Source organism: Giraffa tippelskirchi, chromosome 14 (assembly GCF_054371585.1).
Source record: "Giraffa tippelskirchi isolate mGirTip1 chromosome 14, T2T-mGirTip1v1.2.pri, whole genome shotgun sequence".
Lineage (NCBI taxonomy): Eukaryota > Metazoa > Chordata > Mammalia > Artiodactyla > Giraffidae > Giraffa > Giraffa tippelskirchi.
The window spans coordinates 68414639-68438082 of NC_137288.1; the positions used below are offsets into that span (position 1 = coordinate 68414639).

General features: G+C 46.9%; 1 protein-coding gene across 10 annotated transcripts in view; it reads left to right on the forward strand.

Annotated features, from left to right (window-relative positions):
• Nucleotides 1–23444, forward strand: part of NEDD4L (NEDD4 like E3 ubiquitin protein ligase) — a 429120-nt gene that overhangs the window by 196931 nt on the left and 208745 nt on the right. The window contains exon 1 of one of the 10 annotated variants that reach the window (XM_081562961.1): nt 19637–19949. The exons of the other annotated variants lie outside the window; for them this stretch is intronic. The gene's annotated coding sequence lies outside the window, so the exon portion shown is untranslated. Of the gene's footprint in view, nt 1–19636; nt 19950–23444 lie in introns of those variants that run through there. 10 annotated transcript variants of the gene reach the window in all.

Here is a 23444-nt window from a genome sequence, read left to right on the forward strand (position 1 = left end):
GCACTTTCACAGCATCATCTTTCAGGATTTGAAATAGCTCAACTGGAATTCCATCACCTCCACTAGCTTTGTTTGTAGTGATGCTTCCTAAGGCCCACTTGACTTCACATTCCAGGATGTCTGGCTCTAGGTGAGTGATCACATCATGGTGATTATCTGGGTCGTGAAGGTCTTTTTTGTACAGTTCTGTGTATTCTTGCCACCTCTTCTTAATATCTTCTGCTTCTATTAGGTCCATACCATTTCTGTCCTTTATTGTGCCCATCTTTGCATGAAATATTTGGGGCAGGAATGTGGAAAATAAAGTTTTTAAGACTGCTTAGAAATTTCACCAATCTTGCAGGTTCTTCAGCGATAAGTACAAGCTCTAAGAGCTACAGGCAGTCTGAATCAGGGGCCAGCAAACTCCTTTCTGTAAAGGGTCAGAGATCAAATAGTTGAGGCTTTGCAGGGCTTATGGTTTCTCAAGATAGTACAGAAGCACCAGGACAGTAAATGAGTGGGCGTGGCCAGGTACCAGTGGCCTGTGGGCCATAGTTGCTAGTCCCTGAGAGTATAAGCTATTGATTTTCTACAACATACGTTTTTAGAACTGGGAGCGCCCATATTATTTGGTCATGACTTCCAGATTAAACTATTTCATTGAGCTGCTAGTTGATCAATGACAGACAGGAATTCAGCCAGTATTGACTTTTCGAGCATGAAGGACTCAGGTTCCTAGATATGGCAGTAGCTTTTTTTTTTCTTTCGCTCTCCAAAGCCAGCATACTTAAAATAGAGCTTGTCAAACATTTTAGATAGGCATTGTGGATTTTAAAGTCTACAAATGAGTATAAAACGTTTTTATCTTAGAGAAAATGACTTCTCAGTGCTTTATATTAATACATTTGTAAGAAATAAAGTTTTATTTATAGGAATCCCAGCAGATGCAGAACATCATTTAAATTAGGATGTTACCGTTAAAATATTGCCACTTTTCTCTGCTGAGTATTTCTTAAACTGATGACCTTAGTACAAGTAATGTTTAATAAGGAATTTGCAATGTGTAACTCCTCAGTAAATTATTAAAAGAACTGGCACTCCTACTGTATAATATCAACACAAGTGATGTAAAAGTATGTTGTTGCTGTTCGGTTGCTTAGTCATGTCCAGCTTTTTGTGACCCCATGAACTACAGCACACCAGGCTTCCCTGTCCTTCACTGTCTCCTGGAGTTTGGTCACACTCATGTCCATTGAGTCGGGGATGCCATCCAACCATCTCATCCTCTGTCGTCACCTTCTCCTCCTGCCCTCAATCTTTCCCAGCATCAGGGTCTTTTCCAATAAGTGGGTTCTTCACATTAGGTGTCAGAGTATTGGAGACTCAACTTCTGTCCTTCCAATGAATATTCAGGGTTGACTGCCTTTAGGATTGATTGGTCTAATCTTTCTGTCCAAGGGGCTCTCAAGAGTCTTCTCCAACACCACAGTTCGAAAGCTTCAATTCTTCGATGTTCAGCCTTGCCTCAGTTAGTGTGTGCTAACATTCCTTTGGCATAAATAAGCTGCAAGGTTTGTTTCCACTGTGTTTTTGGTTGATTATAGGTACACTGTTGTGCTTTCCCTTTTGAACAACTGATTATTGTTTCAAAGTCTCTATTATTTTTAGATGCTGGAAATTAGGCATTCATGGTGGGAAGGTAGAGAAGCATTCAAAAGAAATACTGTATTTCAAGTTTGTGGGCAACTGGTTGAGAAATCCGAATGGATGAATCATAACTTTATCACAGTTTCTTTTTCTTTTTGCTAGTGAGAAAATGACAGTGTTGCTTATATTCTCTCTCTCTCTCTCTCTCTCTCTCTCTCTCTCTCTCTCTCTCTCTCTCTCTCACTTGTAAACTCTTGGGAATTCTTTGCCAACAGTGGTTTAATTTTAAGTGATTTTCTATGTTATCTGCACAGTCTGGACAGTAAAAGAAAAGATTGTAAAAGAAAAATGTGCAAATTCCTTTCTTCCAGAAGGGGTTACTGGCTCCCTGCAGTGCGATTTCATTTTCCCTCTGTTATTAAGTATGTGCTGGAAATGAGATTTGAATGACCATGTACCTGAGTCAGCCTCTTTTGTTTGGAAAAACAACAACAAACCAGTATCTTGGCCTGAAATGTCAAAATATTTGTTCTTTCTCTGGACTAATCTTTCTCAGCCAATGACTTCACCGTCTGTGTATCTGGGCATCCAGGTTAGGCACTGGGGAGTTGTCCTTGGCTGTCTCATCCCTCCAGCCCTTCCTGGCCCCTGTTTGTGCAGAGGGCTTCCTGAGCCGGGTTCACATCTTCAGGTCCGTCCTCTTCCCCTGCCCCTCTGCACATGAAGAGAATATGAAAGTCGCTCAGTCGTGTCCGACTCTTTGCGACCTCATGGACTATACAGTCCACGAGGATTCTCCAGGTCAGAGTACTGGAGTGGGTTGCCTTTCCCTTTTCCAGGGGATCGTCCCAACCCAGGGATGGAACCCAGGTCTCCCGCATTGCCGGCTGATGCAGATTCTTTACCAGCTGAGCCACTAGGGAAGCCCCATGAAGAGAGTCAGGTCAGTTCAGTTCAGTTCAGTCGCTCAGTCGTGTCCGACTCTGCGACCCCATGAACGGCAGCACGCCAGCCTCCCTGTCCATCACCAAGTCCCGGAGTCCACCCAAACCCATGTCCGTCGAGTCGGTGACGCCATCCAACCATCTCATCCTCTGTCGTCCCCTTCTCCTGCCCTCAATCTTTCCCAGCATCAGGGTCTTTTCCAATGAGTCAGCTCTTCGCATCAGGTGGCCAAAGTATTGGAATTTCATGAAGAGAGTGCTCCCTCTCAAACAGACCACATTCCGCTCCTGGCGCGCCCTTCAGCCATCGCCCCTTTGGTGGATTAAGGTCCTGACTCCAGTGCCCTCTGTCTGCGCCCTCTGTGGCCTCGGCTTCCCGCCGCCCAGAGCTGTGCTCAGTTCTGCTGGCGCCCCGGACGACCACCATCTCCCCTCTTGCACAGCCATCTCCTTCACAACGATGCCCAGGGAGGTCGCCTGCAGGCGGCTTCCTCACTTCCGCGCCCACCTGGCCCAGGTGTGCAGCCGCGCGTAGTCGGCGCAGAGTCGTGCTCGGCTCGGCGGTGACGCTGTGCGCATGCGCGGTCTGCACGGCCCCGCCCCCCACCTCCCATGGTTCTCCGCGCCGGGGTGCGGCTGGACTGTTTCCTTTTCTTTCGTTGGTCCTCCTTTCTTCAGTATATGCTCCAGTTTTCCTTACCTTCTCATCTCATAATTTCTTATTTTACTGTTCTGTATTATTGTTAAGACCCTCATTCTTTACAATACTTAGGTTATACAGTTTAGTAACATAAAAAAGCCTCTACCAGCACGTACCACATTACTTTTAGCTTCTTATGTTGAAGCTACCACAACTGCCTTTGCTTCGAAGGACGGCCTCACCCTTAACCCCTCTGACCTTGTAGAATTCGCTGGAGGAGAGGCGTTGTGAAGCATCCCTGACCATGAAGGTTTCTGACTCCTGCGTATCTACACTCAGGTGTAGGGGGAATTTTAGCTCCCTCTGGTGGCCAGACCATCAGGTGCATTTTAGTTCTGGACTATTAAAATAATTTTCATATCTAGTAATCCTTGGGAGTTCTTTTTAAATTTTAAAAATTCAAATCTTGTTTGTTTGGCAAGTGTTTGAATTATTCTCAATAGTGACACACACAGGAATGAAGAGTTTACTTTAAGTAGTCCATACTTTTTACACAGTTGGTTTTAAAGTAGACGGTACATAGCATTAAGTTTTATTTCCTTCTTTTCCTTCCCTTTCTCTGCCAAGTAATCCCCTAGAGTTGTAGTTCATCACAATACAAAGCCATGAACTATAAAGGAATAAATAAATATTGAGAAGAAATGAAAATTTTCAAATGAAGGTCCAGTATGGCCCAAAGAAAAAATGAATTTAATGAATTTTCAGTTTCACATTTTTATGGATCAGACCTTTAAAATACATTTTTTCTTATGAAAGGAATTTCCAGACTGACATTCTTAATATAGAGAGATAGTAATAAAAAGAGTTATGTATATCCATGCTCATGTGGGAGACAGGTGTGGATAGTTTCAAAAATATTTGTATTTGGCTTTGGAAATTAAAAAATATACTTTGCATATGCTTCTGTCTGAGGTTGTGGGAGTTTTTAGCACTATGGAGAAATTAATGAAAGCCATCCGTGACATGAAAAACAGACTTAGGAAAAACTAGAGGGTTTTAAAATTTTTCTCTTGTCGTCGCCTCCCTGTAAGTAAATTTTTAATGATGCATGTGGACAGCAGTGCTTTTCAGATTGATGGCAGTGACCCTCGAAGAACAATAGCAGCAGCAATTAAGGTTTTTTTTTTAAATGCAAGCTTGGCTAATTTTCTCTCAGGTGTGCTTGGGGGGTTTTAAGATAAAATTCTGTTGGGGGCTGGGGAGAGTGCATCTTGGTGGGCAGCCTACTTGAGTGGGCAGGTTACAGCCAAGGGCTTATTTCAACAGAATAGGGAGTGGCTCCGACAGCCCCGGAAGAAAACAACACAGGCCGTTTCTCTACCATTTTGCTTGTTCTTTTCTCCCTTCACTGTTTTTTCGTGCCTGTAAATACCGACAAGACACAATCACACGAGGAAAACCACAAAGGCTCTCAGTGCGACAAAAAAGCTGGGAGCCACTGGGGAGAAAAATCAGGAGGAGACTGTGTCCGTTCGTGACGGCGTTATAATAGTTTATTTCAGGGGGGAGACTGTGTCCGTTCGTGACGGCGTTATAATAGTTTGGGGGGAGACCGTGTGTCCGTTCGTGACGGCGTTATAATAGTTTATTTCAGGGGGAAGACCGTGTGTCCGTTCGTGACGGCGTTATAATAGTTTATTTCAAGGGGGAGACCGTGTGTCCGTTCGTGACGGCGTTATAATAGTTTATTTCAGGGGGGAGACCGTGTGTCCGTTCGTGACGGCGTTATAATAGTTTATTTCAGGGGGGAGACCGTGTGTCCGTTCGTGACAGCGTTATAATAGTTTATTTCAGGGGGGAGACTGTGTCCGTTCGTGACGGCGTTATAATAGTTTATTTCAGGGGGGAGACCGTGTGTCCGTTCGTGACGGCGTTATAATAGTTTATTTCAGGGGGGAGACCGTGTGTCCGTTCGTGACGGCGTTATAATAGTTTATTTCAGGGGGGAGACTGTGTCCGTTCGTGACGGCGTTATAATAGTTTGGGGGGAGACCGTGTGTCCGTTCGTGACGGCGTTATAATAGTTTGGGGGGAGACCGTGTGTCCGTTCGTGACGGCGTTATAATAGTTTGGGGGGAGACCGTGTGTCCGTTCGTGATGGCGTTATAATAGTTTGGGGGGAGACCGTGTGTCCGTTCGTGATGGCGTTATAATAGTTTATTTCAGGGGGAAGACTGTGTCCGTTCGTGATGGCGTTACAATAGTTTATTTCAGGGGGAAGACTGTGTGTCCGTTTGTGGTGGCGTTATAATAGTTTATTTCCTCTTCAGTTGAAGACACTCCGATTTATTAGGGCTGTCAGGAGGGCTCTCATGAGATAACATTCTCAGCCCCTAACAGGGCTGGGACAAGAGACAAACACAGAGTCTATTGCGTGTTTCCTCTAGACACCCCTTCCCCTGGAAAAGGCCTGCCTCCAAAGCGATGAGGTGAATCATCCACAACAACAGAACTCGAAAACCGTCCCAGCCGAGAAGAAGATGCTGCTTAGGTGGAATTGCACTACTTTCCCGTGGGGAGGTCTGAGAGAGGTGCCGTGGACTCCACGGACTGCAGAGAGGCTCAGCTGTCCAGAGGGTGTTCACCCTTGTCACAGGAGACATGTTGTGTCACCCTAGTCACAGCCTCACTCAGCTTCCCCTGCCTTTTGCCTCCCTCTGGCTTTATTTTATCCTCTCGAGCTTTTGTGGTACATCTGAGGCTTTCTTTACAGAGCGGATTAAGTTGAGAGTCCCTCATAACAGTAAGGATGGCAACATAAATGTCGCCGCCATGCCTGAGAGGCTTTTAAGTCCTTTAAGCTGGGCTGAAAATTGGCTTCAAATAGTAAGAACAAACAGGTTAAAAAAAATTGGATAGAGGTGGCTCAATTCTGTTCCTTTTTTTTTTTCTTCCCCCCAAAAGAAACCCCACAGTGCTAATGGGCAGCACATCATAAATGGTTTTCCAGTTTAATGAGAAAGGCAGACTGGGGGGGGGGTGTTCTTCTTTACTTTCAAATTTACATATTTAAGCAATATAGAAATTGGTGCCTGTTAATTGTGGAAATCTCAGTAGACAGGAAATAAAAGCCCCTCTCTGCCTCGCTCCCAAGCTTACTGAGATAGATCCTCTGAACATACCCCCCTACCCCCAGATCCGTGTGTGTGTGAGTGGGGGGGTGGGCGGGGGCGTGAGAGTCACACCCTACAATCCTATGAACTTCTCTTCAACTCCCCAGTATGCTGTGGCCGTGTTTCCAGCTCATCCCTCACAAGCATCTTTGTCTTAGCTTTTTCTGTGGCCAAGTAGCGTGTCTGAGAACGCTGCCACCGTCAGTATGTTGAGCGGCCGGTCACCGTCTCTTCAGGTCCAGAGGAGCCTGGGCTTGGTTTAGAGGTGGCCTTCTTGTTTGGCCAGAAGTGACGGCACAGGCCCTTACTCTTGTTGTAGACGGACTCTTAACATTTTGTATCTTGATTTTTTTTCAGATATACTTTTGACCCCCTACAATGTTCCGTGTACCGTAGAAGGCAGTGGGCAGGAAGGGAACTTTGAGTCCCTGCTTAGAGCTTGAACTCCACACCCCTTTCATCATCAAAGTCTTGGGCCAACTGCAGAGGAAACCACCTTGAAAGATGCCCGCCCTCCCCGCCTCCCCGCCTTCACCTGCCACTGGGAGTCCTGGCTGGAGGACTCTTGCTCCTCGGAATCTGGTTGCCACTGGTTACAAATGATGCTCCAGGTGGAGGTCGCCTGTTGAGCAGCCTTCATCCTCAGTGGGGACATTTGCCCATCCAGGTGCGCTCATGTTGGGCCTAAGTGAATCCTTACCTGGGAGTCCCTGGTGATGCCATCCTCCAGCGAGCTCTCTAGGTTGGATGAACCCCATCACCTGAGCCACAGCTTCTCAGCCCACCTTGCCCCGTCCTGGCCGGGAGCTCTTGCTGGAGCATCTTATTTAGCAGATTGAGTTGAGTATTGCCTGCAAAGCTGTTGACTGCACCCATAGGCTTCTTAGCTACAGTTGACTGTTTCTTGCCCTTGTGGGTATCACTTTAGCTTGCTTCTTCATATGTGAATGACTGAAGTTTTACTTTAGCTCACTCTAAATTTGTGGAAACCCTTTTTAGCCTGTAAATTTTTTTTTTTTAATTTGCTTCTACTCTCTTCCTTTTTATAGTCTTATTTTATTCATTTCAGTTTCTGACGTCAGAGGAGTTCCATGTTCATTTATAGAAAGAAAAAATCAGTTAAAGAGGCAACAGCTACTGAAGGGGAGAAGGCCTGTGCTCTGCGGCCTTCAGGATTGACTGTTGGTAGCAGGGACTTGCATGGGAGGGTACGTGTGCCTGGCTTTGGTGTCGCCATCTCTGGGGACGTGCCCTGCTGTGGCGTTTCTTTTGTGCAAGGAAGGTTCCGAGGTCAGGTGGGGTTTACCCTTTCACAGGGCTTCCTGGCTTATGATTTCCCGCCAGCATCCTCCTGGGTGGTTTTGAGTGTGGAGCTGAGGTCTCACTGGGGATGCTCCCTGGACCGTCCCCGAGGCCTTGAGGGACCCCTGGCTCACAGGAGTTTTCTAGAGGAGCTGGGTCAATGTTTAAAGATTCTCTTCATGATTAGCATGGTGTCTTCCAGAAGCGTTTTTCAGGGTCTTGGTTTTTTGAGTCAAAGGCATTCTTTTTCTAAGCCCCAGCCGTTGCTAATCAGTGATGCTAATTAGTGATGGTCCTTGGTTTCAAGGTACTACCAGGTGGTGCTAGTGGTAAAGAACCCGCCTGCCAAGGCAGGAGACGCAAGAGACATGGGTTTGATCCCTGGGTCGAGAAGGTCCCCTGGAGGGAGAGCATGGCAACCCACTCCAGTACTCTTGCCTGGAAAGTCCCATGGACAGAGGAGCCTGGTGGGCTCCAGTTCATGGGGTCACGAAGAGTCGGACACGACTGAGCACACACCTTGGTCTCGAGGCTGGAGGGCAGCTCAGCGGGCGCACGAGTTCATGCTGGTGCCACGGGAGTGATGGGGGGTCTGTCGTGAAGGGACCCTGGGTGAGGCTACTCCCGTCGTCTGCAGTCTGAACATCGCTGACTTCCCTGGGCATTTCTAATCGGGAGCTTGGAGTCAACAAGAGTTGCTGGGGCAAGATTTCAAAAGGAAAGATCCCTTTCCCATAACACACAGTTTAAACCTAGCAATATCCTCAAATCTTAAGTTTTTTTTTTTTTAAGAGGTTCAAGTTGGTTTCACCTCAGTGACAACAAACAATGAGAGAAGTTATGAATGAGCAGGCCAAGTCTGTCTGCAGAGCATGCATGGCCGAAAAGATGCCAGAAAGTTTAAAAAAGAGTGACTGGGGATAATCCTGCCAGTTTCTTAGAGAAAGAGCTCATTTTCTTCATAGAAAATGATGGCCTGCAAATCAAGGAAATGACCTGTCACCTAATTGGAAGATGATCATCGGAGGGCACACATGGCATTCAGAGAAGAGGGAATCCCAGTGGCGATTAAACGTATCGAGACAGTGAGCTTCACTTACAATAAAAGAAGTGGCAATTCAAGCTCCGGTGGAAAACCTTTTTTGGCTATCATGTTTTCAGGAAAAACTTTAATAGCAGTATGTTGATATGAGGCTGACGAAATGGCTCCCGTTTAATCTGTTACCGGAGGGCGTTGAAATGGGCACAACCTGTAGCAAATGTTGATTAAAATGACAGGAGCCAGCCCTCCCAGTTCGGCTGTGTTATTCAAAAGATGAACTTCATACCTGTGTGAAGTGAAGAGATTGCAAGAATGCACATTCCCGTGTTGATCTAATGAGAAAAGATTAGAAAGAACCAAAGTGTCTGTTAAAAAACAGCTGAATCCGGGACTTCCCTGGTGGTCCAGTGGTTAAGACTACACCCTTCCATCTCAGGGGACACAGGTTCCAGCCCCTGGTCGGGGAAGTTCCATGTGTCATAGGAATAGGGTGTGGCCATAATTAAATACACTATTTTTTTTTTAAAGGTTAGTATTTTGTTTTTAAACAAAGCAAAAAACCCCAGCTGAGTCCTGTTCCGACGTCGGCATCTGCACTGCGCACTCTCCTTTTCTCTGCTGGTTATATTCTCAGCCGGGTTTTCCTCTCTTTGATGGCTGCCCTGGACTCCCATTCATGACAGAGAGAGGGTGGCTCTGGCAAAGTTTAGAACTTGCCTTCTGTTGGGTCACTCCCCGACCTGTGAGCAGGGGAATTGGGCATTCTTTAAAATGACCTATTGTGGAATAAATCACTCCTTTATATTAAAGAAGAAAGTCAAACCCAATGACTCACTCCCCCTCCTGTCTTCACTTCCTCTTCACATTCCCAGGAGAGCTTTCTGTCCTTTGTTGTCATTTATGGATGAAGCAACAGAGTCCAAGACCTGTATTTTGAAACCTTGTGGCTTTATGCATTATAATTAGATCACCATCATCACGTCAACCTTTGGAGGTAGAAACTAGTCTTTGAGGGTTCCCGAGGAGAAAAACCCAGGGTCAGAAAGGGTAAGCCACTTGTCTAAAGTCTCAGCAGGGAGGTGGCAGAGCCAGCTTTGACTCCAGTCTGCATGGACTCTGTTCTCATCCATGCTGCCTGCATAGCTCTTGGGGCACCCTGGTTCAGCCCCCAGATAGTTTGATTCAGCTGGCCTGGGGTGAGATCTGGGCATCGGTGTTCACAGCCTCCCAGGGGTTTGGAATGTGCTGGGAACCCCTGCTCTGTGCCACCAGCAAAGGCTGAAGGTCACTGATGGTCTTAACGTGGCAAAGGGCTCAGACCCCTGGTTCTCTACTTTTAGGAAGAGAACTGTGGTTCACACGGTCAGGCCTGTCCTTACATGAGAAAGTCATCTTTGAAGTAAGTAATAGATGCTTGGAAAGAAGTTAAGTGGCAGACAGTGGGCAGGACTGTTGTAGGCAGGAAGCACTGGGCATAGCGAGGGTTCTAGGAAAAAACGCGCCTTCCTGTCTCTCTGGATGGTGGTCCTCAATGGTCAGCCTTATCAGCTTCCCATGAGATGACTGCGGCAGGCCAGGGGAACGCAGAGGAGCCTTGTGATGACTTCACGTTTGTCCTCCTCGGGGCACTGCATTTCTGCACTCGTGCCTGGAGACGTTACTCAGCTGCTTTGGCAAGTGTGGAGTGGAGCTGGGACAGGAAACTGAGAAGGCGGTGCAGCTTCTGGGTGGAAACTTCGATGCACAGGGTGGGGACTGGAGAAGAAAGGTTACAAAGGGGAAGAGTGTTTCCTTAGGGTTGTTGTCCGCTGGGACGCGCAGACCCACAGCATGAGAGCTGCTGTTTTACTGCTGTTTTACTGGGGAACTTACTGAGGACGCTAGCCCGGGAGACAAGCGCTCGGGTTGGTCTGAGCAACCGTTGTGGAGAGGTGAGGGTGGGCGGGGGGCTTACGCCGAAAGCTTCTCTTCTGCGTGCATCGGTGCTGAATCACATCTCAGAGACAAGAGTTTTGGGTGAAGTAGAAAAGGATAGATTTATTACTTGCCAGGCAAAGGGGGGCATAGCTGGTTCTTGCCTCAAAGCTATGTATCCCAACTTGGAGAGGATAGTGAGAGGTTTTATAGGAATGGTTCAAAGAAGGTGTGATCAGCCTGTGGACATTCTTCTGATGAGCTGGTGTTGAGGTATGTAGGAGTTCAGCATCATCGACCTTCATGCTGCAACTGGTCTGGGGTCTACATGCTTGTGGGCAGCATACCGTGTTAATCGTTAACTTCTCCCACCTGAAGAGGTTTCGGTATCTGCAAAATAGCTCAAAGGTATTGTTTTGTATATCCCTTAATGGGGAAACAGGACCTTGCCCCAAGGGTGCTCTTGACTGTTTCTCCTTGGTCTCCCATCTCCTCCCTTCCCTAATTAACAACCGTTTGAATCTGTCTGTTGGATCTCAGGGAAGGTCATGGAACCTGAACGAAGACTTTTCCTGTAATCAGAGAAATGAGGGGTGCAGGGAGGCTTTGTACCCAGGAGCGCCACAGGACCCTGCTCAGTTTCAGGGGTGTTGTAATTTTGGCAAAGACGGCAAGGAGATCCAACCAGTCCATCCTAAAGGAAGTCAGCCCTCAACAGTCATTGGAAGGACTGATGCTGGAAACCCAATACTCTGGCCACCTGATGTGAGAGCCAACTCATTGGAAAAGACCCTGATGCTGGGAAAGATTGAAGGCAGGAGGAGGGGGTGACAGAGGATGAGATGGTTGGATGGCGTCACCAACTCAGTGGACATGAGTTGAGCAAGCTCCAGGAGATGGTGAAGGACACGGAAGCCTCGTGTGCTGCAGTCCATGGGGTCACAAAGAGTTGGACACCTGCTTCGTGACTGAACAACAGCAATATGCAACCAAACGCATATCTCAGTAGAAGGTTTCTGCTAAGTTATGAAGAACAGGTGTCTCCATTAATGACTTTAGTGCTTTTCTAGGCATGAGAAGATGGAAAAGATTGGGTTCGTAAAGTTTCCTCCTGAAGGCCTCTTCTGTTTTCTCAGAGCACAGAGTGCCCCGTTCCTAATCTCCATCCCGAACCCCGGCCAGGGTGTGTGGAAGGCCAGGTACAAAACTAGCGAGTGACTTTATTCCTGTAGGACCAGATAGTGACCGTCTTTCAGTTGTCACTGTAAACCAGGAAAGGAATACAATGGAAATTGAGGAAACCGCACAGTTAGGATTTAAGCTCATTGAGCTTTATTGTGCCCAAACATTGTTCTTGGTCCTTTCATGAATGATGGCCATAGAGGGTGTGTGATCCAGTGGAGGCCAGGACCCACTTCTGACACGTGTCATTTTCTCCTTTCCTCAGACAGGGCTTCACTAACGTACTGGGCAAGAAGAGATATAAAGCAGAGTACATGTGTAGAACTTTAGAGCTGAACGAGACCCCAGAGTCAGGAGTTCTCAAGCCTGGCCCTACCTTAGGGGAGCTTCCGAAATATACTGCTGTCAGGACTCACTTGTGAGATTCACATTTGTCCTGGAATCACAGCTAGAGGCAGGCTGAGGGTGTGCGCGCCCCCCCCCCCCGCCCCAAGCAGGGCACAGTCTGTGCTCCAGTGACCAGGGCCGGCCCCAGGGCGCTCTCCAGGACCGTGTCCCTCAAGCCCCACGGTCTCTCCTCTTGACCTTCCCAAGAGCGTCCCACTCCTGGGAATGGACGGAAGTTGAGTAAATGCACACTTTCTGTGAAGGTGTGCCAAGTCGCTTCCGTCATATCCAACTCCGTGACCCTGTGGACTGGAGCCCACCAGGCTTCTCTGTCCATGGGATTCTCCAGGCAAGAATACTGGGGTGGGTTGCCATTTCCTCCACCAGGGGATCTTTCTGACCTGGGGATCGAACCCCCGTCTCCTGGGACTCCTGGGTTGCAGGCAGGTTCTTTACTGCTGAGCCACTGGGGAAGCCCCAAACACACAGGAACACCTAAGGAGAAGGTGGCCTCTCTGCACAAGTGATCTGGATGTATAGTCTGGCAAGCAGGTTAATTCATTCATTGTCTTTCTAATGAAAATGGTTGCACAGCTTAATATTCTTCTGATTAGTGTGTGTGGCAGGAAAGACGTGGGGAGTTGGTTCTTTCTCTGCACCGCTCTCCTGCATCAGTAAGGGAGCCCTGACCTTCTCTCCCAGGCCCCTTTGTTATGCAGCAGGGCTGGGAAAGAAAGACTTATCTTTCAGCCGTCCAGGGTGCCGGGCAGAGGACAGGAAGCCAGACTAGGGCATTGTACTCCCCCACCAGCTCTGAGAGTCTTTGTCTTCATCTGATATTTACTCAACACCTGACACCTCCTGGGAATCTTTAAAATTGTTCTGGAAAGAAACCATTCTGCCTCGTGTCTATTTTTAGACTGTGTATAAAGCCCACATTGGATTTTTGCTGCCTTTCTCTCTGTTTGCTGTTTGAAAGGCAATGGGATCTTTTGTCTTTAAAAGTTCAGCACTTCTGACTGCTTTCCCACCTGAACCTCAAACCCCTGGGATGCTCTGGGGTTTAGCTCTTCTTCCCTCATTCTGACCAGAACTGAAACCACAGGCAATGACCTTTACATCAGAGCAGATGAAATAATACAAGTGGGGGAGCGGGGGGAAGGAAGCTATTTCAGTACATTGAGCCTGGAGTTCGAATGAGCGTGAATCGGTCTGTCTGGATCTGCCCTGGGCATATTTATCCTGTTCAGTGAGACTACTTTGAGCTTTGGACTCTCCAGAAGCTGTCCAAGTTCAGGACAGGTTTCCTGACGGTTTAGCCGAAGGAGTTAGCAGTGTGGATGAAGAATGTCGCCTGCCATATCCGTAAACAAAGGACGAGGTGACCATCAAGCCATCGGCCACTGCATCCACCCTCTGCTGTGCACCCCGAAGGGGAGAAAAACAGGAGAGTGGCCCTAAGAGTTAAGTGTTAGTTGCTCAGTCGTGTCCGACTCTTTGAGACCCCATGGACTGGAGCCCACCAGGCTCCTCCATCCATGGGATTCTTCAGGCAAGAATACTGGAGTGGGCTGCCATTCCCTCCTCCCAACCCAGGTATCGAAACTGTGTCTCCCGCTTGCGGGCAGGTTGTTCACTGTCTGAGCCACCAGGGAAGCCCATGCTTAGAGAAGCACTGAACTCATTGACTTGACGGGCAGTAATCTTTCTGATGCTGACTGCCTGGTTTCTGTTGCAAACTTCTGTATATCCTGGCCCCTCCCTTACCTCTTCACAGTAGTCCCTTAGAGCTATCTGATAGGCTGCCTTGTGGGCTTAAGTCTTCCCAATGAAACCTAGTTCCCAACTTTCAGGCTGTGCATTGATTTTTAGTGGACAAGTTCAGTGGTGAACTGCAACAAAACAGGATTAAGGTGTTGAGGTGGGATTTTGACCACATCCTGCTTAGCGAGGGGTGATTTTCTCTTGGGCCAGGGGTTTTGGCTTTTTTTTGTTGTTGCCATGAAAGTCACTCTGTGGCATGCAAGGCAGTGAGAATTCAGAGTGAAGCCTGCAACCCAAGGGCCGTGGTAGGGGGCAGTTTTATATCTTCTCTTTCTTCCATTTTCCACCTTTTCCCATCCTTGTTTTCTTCCTTCCTGTCTCCATAGGGAGAAAATTCAGTGTATTCAGTTTCTTTTTTGTTGTTGTTAACTTTTTTTTTTGGCTATGCCAGGTGGCATGTGGAATCTTAGTTTCCTGACCAGGGATCGGACCCATACCCCTTGTATTGGCAGTGGAGAGTCTTAATCACTGGACCACCAGAGAAGTGTCCCTATTTTGTATGTATTGAATAAAAATTTTATGATTCATGTTACTAAATTTAAAGTAAGAAAATTGAGCTTCCTTTGTGGCTCAGCTGGTAAAGAATCCGCCTGCAATGTGGGAGACCTGGGTTCAATTCCTGGGCTGGGAAGATCCCCTGGAGAAGGGAAAGGCTACCCACTCCAGTAAAGAGTCAGATGTGACTTAAAGTAAGAAAATTGAATACTTTATATGGAATTCTCTCCAGAAAGATAAAAACCAATAAAACCAAACTAAGTGCTCCTTTAGGCAAAAATTTTTTAAATATATATGTATAGAAAAGACTAGAAAGAGTGCATAACAAAATCCCAATATCATATCGAGGTAGTAAGATTATCAGTTATTTTTGCTTTTTTTTGCTTTCTAAATTTTCTTCTATAAATATATTATTGTTATCAAACACAGAGAAAGAAAAACATTCATGCCTGATGATTAGCTAACATACTTGAATTCTAAGAGAATACTGAAAAAAGTCTTATATCCTTGTATTTCAAAGGAGGTATGTATGTGTATATATATATATCTCCTTGTATATCCAGAGGTTGAGTTTTAAGGATGAAGCATTGTTTACCATGAAGAAAGAGTTAAAGCAACCTAAATTAGTTTAATTATGGAATAGTATGAAGTTTAATAGTTTAATCTAGGAATAGTATGAAGCCATAAAAAATGATGTTTCTGGTAAATATTTAGTGATAGGAAAACATTTTATAACACTGAGTGAAAAAGTAAGTTACAGATCATTTTGTATCATTGGATTCTATTTCTTTTTTAAGAAATCTACACATATGTAGAAATATAGAAGAAAATCTAAAATATAAATCTGTAAATAATGTTCACAGGACAAGATTCCTGGGTCTTTATTGTCTCCTTTGCCTGTGTGTATGTGTAATTTTTCTGTTAAAAAAAAGATCAACATTGCTATTGTAGAAATTGGAAAAGTTGATTTCAGTTTTAGACAATTGCCTCTATCTGAGTGAGAACCTGTTGATGTAAACTTGCAGTTGACCTTTTACCCTTATAGTTAAACCCATCTTCTGCCTTCAAGAGAATTAAAACAGTGAGTTTATATTGTCAAGTAGATTTCTGGCTGGATTATTGACAATTATAATGGCTGAGATTTTCCATTGCCCTTGGTATCAGTGAATAGTGTTTTTTTCTGTTGTATTTGGGTTTTTCTAGGACAGGCAACAGTGCTGTTTCTCACACTTTCCTGCAGGCTAGAAGCCTCATCTTTCTAACAGGAAGCTAAATAATGAAGCTTTTCCAGAATGATGTTACAGCAAATGAAGCTTTGAGCCTGTGGGCCTGTCGATGGTACCTGTGATTTCAGAATTCAAACACTGTTACCGTGTGTAGTGAGGTTTTGCAGCTAAGTTTCCTGGGCCAAGGCTGTCTCCAAGAAAGCTGGCTCCAAGATAATTGGTAAATTACTGAAGAAGACATTGGCCTTGCTGTGCAGCAGCTTAAAATTTTACTGCTGTGATAAGCTCATTACGAAGCAATTATATTAAAGCTAGAAGTTGGTGCTAAAACCAGTGGTAGACAGTATGCACAGGTGACTTTTTTATTTCAGAAAAACAAGTCCTGAATGGGCAGTGAGAGGTGGTCTCCGACAAGCCCTTCTACCCCAGGAACCCCAGGGCCAGCATGGTACTCGGCACAGGGCTGGAGCGTAAAACACAGTTGCTGAATAAGCTGCTGACTGGGCTTTTCCAGCCTTGGCTCCTATGTACGCAAGCCTGGAATCAGGTCACTCACTGCAGGGTGAGAAGCTGTACCTTACAGACAGACATTTTGAGAGGAAGATTAAATGAACGGTGCAGGATCACAGATGGTTTCCGAGTCTCAACACTGTTGACTGTGAGCCAGGTGCACCACTGATTGGGTACCACGAGGAGGCAATGGCAGGCACAGCCCTTGACGACTTTCCCATGAGAGGCTTGCTGATTCGGGGAAGGTGAAGATGCTCAGCTGCCTTCCTTCCAGTGGAGAGGGTCCTCAGTGGCCTCACTCGGGCTGGTTCTTGGGTCTCCTGACTCATGGCTTTTCCCGTTTAATTGAGTGATTCCTAGTAGTCCTTTGACAGCTGACTGCCCACTGTACTGTCTTTTTGCTAGGCCGCCTTGAAGAGCTTTGAAGTGTCCACTGGGTCGTTTGCCCCCTGCCCAGACCAGCACAAACTTCGGTGCTTATGCTGGGTTGCTTTGCATGGAGGTAGCCCGCAGGTGCTTTTATCTGACTTTCTCTGGAGTTCCGCCAACATCTCTTCATGCTGAAAGGTGCTGTGCTGGGAGCCGGGAGAACACAGACCTGGGCCTGCAGGAACTTATCATCAGTTACTAATTTGAGCTCAGCCTGGCCCTTGAACATGGGCCATAGATTTCTAGATTGGAACAACATAGGCAGGGGTGAAGCGGGGAAGATCCCTTAGTATATAGAGAGTTGTGTTTCTGCCTGCTTGCCTAGTTTCTGGTTGTTTCAAAGAATCGGTATCCAAGTCAGATATTCTCGTGTTCTGGCACGACGCAGCAGCCTGTGTGACCGTGGTCAGCTTCAGTTGGTTGCAGAGGTTTTTAAAGTAAAGAGTCTAAGGAGAGAGCAAGGCCGGTGTATGTGGTTCGGGGGAGGTCCTGTGTGGCCTGTATTTTTTTTGACACAAGCTATTTTATATATGAGCCACTTGCACAAGTATGTACGTCTGATGGGAAGACAGGAGTGGGAGAGAGGCCCGAGAGGGAGGGGTTATAGGTATACATATAGCAGATTGACTTGGTTGTACAGCGAAACCAACACACCATTGTAAAGCAGTTATACTCCAATTTAAAGAAAAAGAAAAATGAGATCCAAAAAATTTTTAAAGGGCCAAACTCATTAAAAATACATTTTTTTTTTGACTAACGTAGAATTAAGCTAGAAACAAATGAGACAAATAGTCAAATCAACTATAATTAGATAAATTTTCATGCAATAAAATACACTTATTTTAAGAGTAAAAAAACCTCTTTGAAAAATAAAATGTACCTCTTGAATCAGTCTAATTGTAATGAGTAGAATTGAACTGAATTTCAATCAGATACTTAATTTTATAGTTGTTGCAAATAATATCTTAGGGAGGACAACCCAGGTGGAAAAGGCAGGGCATTTTAAGTAGCATAAAGTCCTGAGAATTCTTCTGTTCTCTTGTGACTCAGAGGCATCATCTTCTCTGCTGTTCCAAGCAGATGCTGCTAGTACCTGGAGAGAACTTTGCCAGCCAAGGCCCAGCTGGTCACCCAGGCCTTTTCACAGCTGCTCATACAACCCTCGTGTGTTGTCTTGCCCCTCAGTCCTTGCTTAGAAATCACGAGCAGCATTTTAGAGTGTATTCCAATGACACCACTCAACTAGGAAGTTTCCCATTTCTTCTTTCTCCGTGGCCCTCAACTTCCTCCAGCAAATTTCTTCCCGAGGTTGGTTTCTGCTCTCGGGGACCTCCTGGACTTAGAAGTATTTACCCAAGACTGATGAAGGTTTTGGAGGACGGAAGTAGTTAAGAGTGATTTCTGGCAGTGCCACCTGCTTGATAGCCCTTTGTTTGTGACCTGCTTTCCAGAACATTCTCTCCTTGGGGATCCCACCCACAGCTGGCTGGCTCACTGGTCAGGGATGTTTCTTCTTTGATATGTCCTGGATCTTCAGCTGATCTCTTCATTCGGTTGCAGAGGTGCTGCCTCCTAATTTTTTCATCAGGATTGGCTCTTGCCACTGTTACATTTGGAGGGACACCCTGGCTCTTTGCTTCTTTTTTTCCTGTCGGTCTTGGGAATTTCATTCTTGATAACGAGAATGAGGTGGTAGCAAGTGAGGGAGGTTGGGAAGATGAATTGGGTTGGGAAGAGCCAAGGTTGTCCTGAAACCATCAAAGCAGCAGGGATTCAGATGGGCTGCCTCCTGGAGACTGGACTGGGGGCAGTACGGGGCTCACAACTGCAGTGTGCACAAGCCACCACCAGATGGCGATGGCAGCTTCTTGGCCCCGCAGAGCTCAACGTCCCTGGGCCCGACCCCCATGGTCTCTGAAAGCCATTGTCTACCGCTCAGATTAAACAGTGGCCCCACAAGGAACCTGTGAGTCCCATTTTGAGAAACAACTGCCTTTTAAAAGGGAACATTAAAGGAAAAAGACCTTCTGGCTCAATTAAGAGCCTCTTCTTTTTCTAAACACTCTTTGCTCTCAAATATGGGTGTGCTCTTGAATTGGGAAGTTAGAGGGAATTGGAGGCAGAAACCTGCTGTAACTTGGTTTGCAGCTTGGTGTCCCTGGCAGGACTGGGGCTGAAAGGCCTTGTGCTCTTTGACCATTGTGTGCAAAAATAATTTTTAATTGGACTCCCCCACCCCACCCCTAAACCCCTAACCCCTGGTAACTTATTGGAGAAATTAGTTTAAAATAGTAGGAGAAACACCGTTTGCTGTTGAACTTGGGTGGAGTCAGTTTTTAGCTGAGGGAGGTGATGGGGTGGCTGTGGTTGACTTTGGGCGTTACTTTTAGATCTGTTGCTGAAGGTTGTCTGTCTGTCTCTCCACCTGGAGTGCCTCATAACTGTCCATGAAGGAGGTTTCAAGGCTCCATTTCTATAGATGAGGAAGTGGGAGGCACTTGAGACCAAGAACTTTGCCCGATGACCCCCAGCTGATAAAGTGATGGAGATGGAATCCAAAATTAATGTTGTCTGGAAATACATGCTCATTCCGAGTATATAATGACAATTGAGTGATTACTTAAACAGCAGTATCTAGAGGGCTTTCTTCTTTCCTGGAACACCCTTCCTCTCAATGCATCTGGAGGGGGAAAATAGCATTCATTTTCCAAACAAGACATTCTGTGTGCCTTGGGATTCTAAAGGCCCCAGGGTCACCTGGGGAGGGGGGGCAGGTATGCACCCTGCTTTCTGTGATTTGGCTGTTAACTTCCCTGCTTTGCTGGGTAGGAGGGCTGTGTTGTAAGACGTGGTTTGAATTATTTTTGTTGTAGTCTCTGCCCTCTCCGAAGGAAGAGCCGCTTCCTTCTTCCCCACATCAGAATCCTCTCCGAATCTGAGCCGCTTCCGTAGCCGCTCCCAGCCCAGACAGGCTGCGGCGAGGGGCCCCGACCTGCCAGCTCGGGGAGTCGGGGGCGGGCGGCTCCCAGCGGGGCCCCACCTGGGCGGCAGCGGCGCCACGCCCTCCCCGGCCCCTCCCTCGGACGTGGCACCTCCCGCTCCAGGCTGCTGATCACCTGTCGGCGGGGCCACCGGGCAGAGACCAGGGTTTCTGCTCGCTGCCGCTGTTGTTAAGGGAAACCGACAGCCGTCTGCATCTCTACCAGCCTCGCTCAATCCCCTTTAAAGTGAGGTCTTCCTGCCTGTCATCGGGTAAGTAGGTGCCACAAAGGAGCCTGTTTTCCTTGGTTAACATTAACATCGGGAAAATGTTCTCTTATAATAGATCCTTGAGCTTTAGTCTACATGCGCCAGGACTGGGGAGTTGTTTGATCCTTCTTTCCTCATGTCTCTGTCTCTCCCTCCTCCTCCCTTCCCTCTCTTTCTTGTTTCCTTCTTTCTGTTCCTTTTTTTTTCTCTTTTTCCTCTCCCCCCCCTCTCTTTCATGTCCATAAAACATTTTTTTTTTGCATGCTTCAGTAATCAAAACATAGTGAAAAATTGTGTTTCCCCCGTCTCACCTTGTTGAAAACCTCTTCTCAGCGCACTGAATAATTATAACACAGCTACTGCTCCGGTGCCTCCCTCCCCTAGCCGCCCCTTTATGAATAAATTACTGCATTTGTCATCCCTGTGTGCCTGAAATGTCGAAAATAGACACAGTGGAAGGGATCTGCCATGCAGAGTTTGGAAATTTGGTACAAAACCCCAGGCGAAATGAGGACAGATCTTCTATTAAATTTTTTTTTTTTACTTCATTGTGCGTGAAGTTCAGTTTAAACCATAGCCGATGCTACTAGCGAGGTCGTGGTGGGACAGGTGTGCACCTCTTTATTGTTTTAGATTTACCTCCTGGGATATAAATGTCTTCGTTTGTTTTATAACCTTTACAGGAAGTGCTAGAGGCTGAGTCACATGACTCCTAACTTTAGTTTTTCACTTGTGTTCAGAGATTACACGGTTTTGCTCTTATATGGATGTATAATCAGTTATGAACTTTTAAAAATTGTAAATGAGGTGCTGGATGATTAGATCATTGTTCATTGTCTTTTCCCCACATTCTTCAGCCTCCAGACATAGAGACTTGTATTCCCTTTGAGAGAGAACTTACATTTTCTAGACTGTTAGAGCACTCACGTGACACCTCGTTACAAACCCAGAAATTAATCTCCGAGAACCCGTTGTCCTCCCGGGTGAGGTTAATCTCACTAGGAGGCATTAATATGGCTTGCCATTTTGACAGTTTAGTCACAAATAATGACTCTGTGGCAAATACAGAATGGAGTTGGGTGATCCCAGGTGGAAAACTGGGGCAGTGCTTGCTCTCTGGGGCGAGTCCCTCCATAAACCCCGAGAAACTCGGGCTGCCGGAGACAAAGGATGAGAGGGGAGCTGGCGCTGATTTTTACGAGTCGTGAAGGGAAGAAGCCAGAGCGCCTGCAGCCGCTTGAGGCATGTCAGAAAGAACAGTTGTCAGGAATCTTCACAACCCTGGCTTCTTGTTAGGCATGAACTTGAACTTCTGACCCTGTGGGCTTGATGACGACCTCTTGTCCCTGAGAGCCAAGTGGCGTTGGGGCCCCTGGAGGTGGGAGAAACAGCACCGAAGCTCTGATGAAGACGGACCTGCCACCTTCTTGGTGTGGGACTTGCAACTGTAGAGCTGAAACAGTCACCTTAAAAGGAGCCGTTTCCCCAGAGAAAATGGGAAATCTCGGACACAGACCCCCCCCTCCTCCCGCTCCCAGACTTGACCTGTTTATACTTCCTTCCCTGCCCTCTCCCTTGCATGCGAGGGGACAGTTACACCTCCTAAGGGAGAAGGAAGAACAGGATATAAACCCTAGAGACTTAGTGGCAGCTCTGGGTGGACAGCGGCAGTGGAAGGCAGGCCGGACCTGCCCCCTCCCTCCCAGGACACCCCTGTGCTGCCACCCCCGGGGGGGACCACTTCGGTGCCCTTCTCCCAAAATGACCCAAACCAGGTGTTTGGCAACAAAAGGCTGCAGCTTTATCTAAATGTGTTTTTGCAGCTTGTGAGCTCTCATCCCTGCCGAGCGGCCTGGGCACCTGGTTAATGATCTTTGATGTAAGTGATTCTGTGCTATGATTAGCATCTAGCTTGGTGAGTGCCCCACAGGCTGACCTCCGTGGTTCTCTCTGCCCGCTGTTTGCCCACCTGTAGGAGCTGGGCACGGCTGGTTTTCTCTTGAAGTGCACTCTTTCCCTTGGGCGGGAGGTGGTGGAGGGGTTGGCGGAGCCAGAAGAGGTGGAGCCAAAGATCTTCATGGGCAGAGCGCCCTGTGTGATGGAACACTTCTGGGTGGCTTTGAGGCTCTGAGGTCCAGCGCTGCCCTGGTATGCCCTTCCTCTGAGCCTGCTTTGCGGACCTCTGTCCAGGTGAGGGTGATACTGGGTGATGGGCATCGCCCAGCCGCAGGTGTTGACTGCCTGGGTCGCTTTCAAGTCACCTTGGCAACCATCTGTGCTTCCCAGCTCCTTTCTGCTAAGACACCTGTTGGCGTGCTTCCATGAAGGAAGGAGGCATTCGGATGGAGCTTCCAGGGTGGATAGAGTTAGCCCCTTTCTTCTGACCTAAGTAGGAGGCGGAGATGAATTCTACACGGTCGCACTGACACTAAAATGAGAGAAGAAATCAGCTCTCAACCTTTCCTCACAAAAATGAGAAATGACCTTTTTAACGATAAGAAACAACATTTAAAACCAGGTTTTACAAACCCAGTGGCAGCAACCCAGAGTCTCTCAGATTTCCCTAAAGAACTTACTCATCCTGTTTTACTGTTGTTTATAAAATATTCCTCTCCACCCCACCCCTAGATTAAGCAGAGTGAGGTATGAAGAGACCTCAACACTTTCGCTGAAAGCGTTTATAAGGGAAACACCTCCTCCCGTGTGATCTCCTCTTCCCGCGACAGTCATTTTCTTCCAGGGAATGGGGTCTGTTTTAATCGCTGGTGGCAGAGTGATCCCTGGGCAGCGTGCCCCATGGTCCTCGGAGGCGGAATGTGGGTGGGTTGGGCAGCACCCTGTGGCCATGACTTGTCCATCTTGGCCTCTTTCCCAGACCAGCATCTGCCTTGCGCTAGTGTGGTTTGGCTGTGGGTTGCAGAATCTGATGTTTACTGTAGAATCCTGGGATGGAGAGGGTGAAGAGTGGTTTCTAACCTTTGTTTCTAGGAAATTATTGAGCCTATGTATTTTTAATTTTTATTTTATATTTTTACTGTTTATTATATATTAAAAGTACTGACTCATAACCGTTGAGGGGGAAAACATGATTTTGCTTCTTTGGGCACCCACAGTGATGATATTTTCTGAGACAAATACTCGTCTGTATGGTCTAATAAAATATTTTTTTAAGAAGTCATGTAATCCGTGTTGAGATCATACATTGCTCTTGAAATCATATTTTATTTATTTATATGTATCATGAATTGCTCCAAGTGCTACTCAGCCAAGATTGATTTCGCCTCCTCCCCACCCCCCGGGGACATTTAGCAACGTTTGGGGACATTTTTGACTATCCTTCAGTGGGCACAGGCCAACTTTTTGCAGTGAACAGGACAGTCCTCCAGCACAAAGAAATGTGCCCCCAGCCAGCCACAGTAGTGCCAAGGCCGCCAAACCTTGCTTTAGGAATGTGCAGAATTAGAAATGCCGTGGAAAATCTGAACGCTCTGAGTAGCC